Source organism: Suncus etruscus, chromosome 10 (genome assembly GCF_024139225.1).
Source record: "Suncus etruscus isolate mSunEtr1 chromosome 10, mSunEtr1.pri.cur, whole genome shotgun sequence".
Lineage (NCBI taxonomy): Eukaryota > Metazoa > Chordata > Mammalia > Eulipotyphla > Soricidae > Suncus > Suncus etruscus.
The window spans coordinates 50,118,139-50,123,263 of NC_064857.1; the positions used below are offsets into that span (position 1 = coordinate 50,118,139).

The 5,125-nt window shown below is 37.0% G+C and overlaps 1 pseudogene; it reads left to right on the forward strand.

Moving 5' to 3' along the window:
• The first annotated feature begins 903 nt into the window (after nt 1–903).
• LOC126020953 (guanine nucleotide-binding protein-like 3) lies at nt 904–2,381 on the forward strand (annotated as a pseudogene).
• The last annotated feature ends 2,744 nt before the right edge of the window (nt 2,382–5,125 follow it).

Consider the following 5,125-nt stretch of genomic DNA (forward strand, 5'->3'; position numbering starts at 1 on the left):
GCTTCCAAGTCTGAACAATTATGAATAAAGCTACTGTGAACATCTGTGTGCAGGTTTTTGTGTATGTTTTCAACTATTTTGTGTAAGTATCAAATATCATGACTGATATATCCTTATGACAAAAGTATGTTTACTTTTGTGAGACACTATCAAGCTATTTTTCAAGGAGGCATGACATTCTGCACTGGCAGTGTTTTCTTTATCAGTGTTCTGAATTTTGAGCATTTTTGTTGACATATGACACCTGTTATGATTATTTGACTATGTGTCTTCTTCAGCAAGGTATATTTAAATCAAATTGTTCTCTCATTGTTGAGTTTGAGGAGTTCTTTATGTATTTTAACAAACCTTTATTAAATGTATTTTAGATTGGACATTGACAGAACCTCAAATCCCAATCTTAGAACTGGCACCATTTTCTGCATCTGCACCAGAAATCAAACTCCTCCTGGGGGAGGCCCTGATGTTGCTCTGGAAACAACTTGCTCCAGGGTAGATTCATATGACACTCTGATGATGAGGAAACACCAGCATCTTGATCTAAGGGCAGGCTTTTCTACCTCATCACTTAATGGTGAGATAAAATCAGAAGACACTCCATGAGACCTCGGCTTTGTCCTAAGATTTGTGCAAAAACCAAGATCTCTAATTATAGAAGACTGACTATGACAACCATGAATGAGTAGAACTTTTCCTGGGACCATAAAGAAAGACCTTGGGGTTGGACAACTAATATGCTTGGAGCCTCTAGTAGGTCTTATGCATCATGAATTCTCTAAAGAATACCAATGGATGATGGCTCAAGGCTTACAAGGAACATGCAGGTTGTCTCAGTTCCCCACATTGCACCGACAGGGGTGCGTTGGAGAACATGTGGCCGAGCTCGCTGTTCCAGGAGCAGAGATGAAACAGCTGAAGTTAAAGAAAGCAAGTAAGCGCATGACATGCCATAAATGGTTTAAAATCCAGAAAAAGATCTGATAGAACCATAGAAAATTGAGAAAGGAGGCCAAAAAAAGAGGACATAAAAAAAAAAAACCAAGAAAAGGCCCTGGTGTTCCAACTAGCGCTCCCTTCAAGGAAGCTCTTCTCCAGGAAGCTGAACTGAGGAAGCAGAGGCTGGAAGAACTTAAACAGGTGATTGAAGCCTCGGAAATTGTGCTAGATGCTGTATGCCTGAGATCCTATTGGTTACAGATGTCCTCAGGTAGAAGAGGCCATTGTCCAGTGTGGATGGAAAAAGCTGGTGCTTGTATTAAATAAATCAGACTTGGTACCAAAGGAGAATTTGGAGAACTGGCTGACATATCTGAAAAAGGAATGGCCAACAATGATGTTCTAAGCCTCAACATATCTGAAGAACAAAGGGAAGATAGTCAAGGTGAGAAAGAAAGCTGCATTCAAAAGTGAAGCATGTGTTGGGAAAGAAGGTCTTTGGAAGGTTCTTGCAAGTTTTCAGAAAGTTCATGGCAAACCCATTAAGGTTGGAGTTGTTGGTTTCCCAAATGTGGGGGAATTAGAGTCAATGGCTTTAAACAGGAGCAAATATGTCTGGTTGATGTATCCACGGGGTTTACAAGGAACATGCAGGTTGTTTCCCCTGGACAAACACATCACAATGATAGATAGTCCAAGCTTCATTGTGTCTCCACTTAACTCTGCCACTGTGCTTGATCTGAGAAGTCCAGCAAGTATTGAAGAATTAAAATCACTGGAGGCTGCCACTGCCACCCTGACCCAAATTGATACTCAGAAGATAGTGCTGATATATACTCTCCCAGACTTTAAGGATATTCTGGAATTTTTTGCTTTTCTTGCTCAAAGAAGAGGACTGCACCAGAAAGGTGGAAGCTCAAATGTAAATAGTGCTGCCAAACTTCTGTGGTCAGAATGGACCAGTGCCACCTTAAGTTACTATTGCAACCTCCTGTGTCCTGGACCTCTTCTCAACATTTCAACGAGAGGACTGTGGACTGTGTCAGATATGAAGTTGGGCTTTAGACCAGCTAGAGAAGAACAATGCATTCAGCATACAAGTCCTTAAAGGCCCTCGGTTAGATAGTAGCATCCTTTTCCAGTCTTCGAGTCTGACAAATGGAATAATTGAGGTAAATGATATAACTGGAGAATTGCCAAAAAAGAGGAAGCAGGAGCAATGAGAGGACTGTGAAGATAATGAGAATGATCTGGAGAGTGCTGCAGAAGCTGATACAAGTATTTTGCCTGAAACATGTTCAGAAATATGCCCTGCAGAAGAAGTCTGGAAGATAAAGTCTAGGATGTCGCCAGCAGATGGACAGTCTACACAGCCTTTTGTTTCAGATGAAGTAACTAAAGATGATGCTGATGACTTTAGTACAGACTATGTATAAGAGAACTATATGCTTCTTATAAGGGAATATTAAATTTCAACAAGATGAACCAAAAGCTCTACATGCTGAAAGCCTGGGTTGTATTCCTCCTTGGTATATATACTACATAACTACATGATCTTTCAAAACACCGCTGGGTTTTAACATCCTGAAATAATACATTATATTTCCTGAGATGTATATATCTTCTAAATATGTATTATATCTTCATTAGAAAATAAAGATAAAAAGTATAAATCTTAAAAAAATACCAATGGATGGTCAATAGGAGCGTGAAATTTTTTTCATCATCACTTATTCTTAGAAAAATTCAAATTTGGGCCTGAGAGATAACATGGAGGTAAGGTGTTTGCCTTGCATGCAAAAGGATGGTGGTTCAATTCCTGGCATCCCATATGATCCCCCAAGCCTGCCAGGAGCAATTTCTGAGTATAGAGCCAGGAGTAACCCCTGAGTGCTGGCGGGTGTGAACCAAAAACTTGATAAGTGAACACAATTATTTAAAGGAGGATACCTAGAATCACCCTTGACTCCAGAGTATAAGGAAAATAAGGATAGAAATAAATTAGAGAGAAGAAAGAGAAGGAGTCGGGGGGGGGGAATAAAAAAACAGTGGTGGTAAAGAATGACAGAGCTAAATATCCAATAATAGAGTCAACAACAATGAAATCATGAGACCCAAACTAACAACTCAGCTTGAAAAGGTGCCTGTGAAGATGGCTCTCTGGGTGTAGGTGAGGGTATGGATGAAAAGAAATTGACACTAGTAGAGGGATCAGTGTTAGAATGTTTGCATCCTATTGATATTCTAAAACTCCACTATAAATAACTTCTTGAATCATAATAATTAAACATTTTAAAATAAAATATATTGGGTTTTGGCTGTTTTATTGTGTTTGGCTTTGTTATAAGGTAATGTTGACCTCATAAAATTAATAAATATGTCCTCTGTTTATATACTGGGTTGTACTGTCAAGAACCAGTATAAAATTCTTTCTTAGATGTTCTATATGATTCATAAGATAATTTTTCTGAGCCTCTGGCACTTTCTGTTTTAGAAAATAATTAAATATTCATTTACACTAATAGTGTAAATAAATCTTATCTTCTACACGACATGATAATATACATAGAAACCCTCTTCAGACTACTTTTAACAAACTGAATCTATCAGCACATCAAAAATATTTATCATTATCATTATCAAGTAGGTTTCATCCCAGGGATGCAAGGATGGTTCAATATACACAAATCAATTAACATCCTACACCACATCGGTAAAAGGAAAGATTAAAATCATATAAGCATATTAATCTATGCAAAGAAAGATGAGATCCAAAACCCAGCCATTATTAAAGCCCTCAAAAATAGGAATGGAAGGAACCTTTCTCGAGATAATAACATATCTATAAAAAAAACATAGCCAATATTATTGTTAATGTTGAAAAACTGAAAGCATTGCCACTGAAATCAGGCAGAAGGCAATTAATGTCCATTATCTCCACTCTTATTCAGCATAGTATTAAAAGTCCTAGCAACAGCAATCAGGTAAGAAAGAAAATCAAAGGGATCCAAATTGGGAAAGAGAAATTCAAACTATATTTATGGATGACATGATGATATACATCCAAGACCCTCAAGATTCCACAAAAGTACTCCTAGAAACAATAAACCAATACAACAGAGAGGCTAGCTATAAAGTCAATATACAAAAGGCAGCTGCATTTCTTACTAAAAAAATAAATGTCTCAGAGGAGAAAGTAATCAACTTAAAAAAAAAGATGAGGGACATATACTACAAAAACTTTAAAACAAGAAATTAAAAAATATCTAAGAAAATGGCAAAATATTTCATGCTCATGGATTAGAAGAATCATTTTATCAGAATAATCATTTTGTCTAAACTGCCATATATATTCAATGCAATTCCTACCTAAAATTAGATAACATTTTTTTTTTTTTTGGTTTTTGGGCCACACCTGGCGGTGCTCAGGGGCTACTCCTGGCTGTCTGCTCAGAAATAGCTCCTGGCAGGCACGGGGGACCATATGGGACACCGGGATTCAAACCAACCACCTTTGGTCCTGAATCGGCTGCTTGCAAGGCAAACACCGCTGTGCTATCTCTCCGGGCCCTAGATAACATTTTTCAAGGAATTATAACAGTCAATTATAAAGTTTGTGTGGAATCAGAAAACCCATACTAAAAAACAAGAAACTGGGAGGCATCTTATTACCTAACTTGAAGCTGTTCTACAAAGTTGTAGTGATCAAAACAGCATGCTGTTAGAACAAAGACAGATATTATTTGACTAATGGGCCAGAATAAAATATCCACTAAAAATTCTCAAGAGGTCATTTTTGTCAAAGGAACCAAGAACATAAAATGGAATAAAAACAGCCTTTTCACAAGTGGTATTGAGACAATTGGATTACCATGTATAAGAAATTAAAATTGTATCCATGTTTCACATGGATTCAAAGTGAATAAAAAACCTTGATATCAGACCTGAATTCATAAATTACATTAAGGAAAATATAGGCAGAATGTTCAAAGACCTAGACTTTAAGGGAGTCTTCTACAATATAATGCAAATGGCAAAGGCAACAGAATAAAATCTGAACAAATGGGACTATATCAAACTAAAAAGTTTGTGTAAAAGAAAACAAACATGTGCTAAAAGTAAAGATGGCTAGCAGAATGGAGAAAATATTTTCACTCAACACATCAGATATCTAGTCTATACAAAGTAC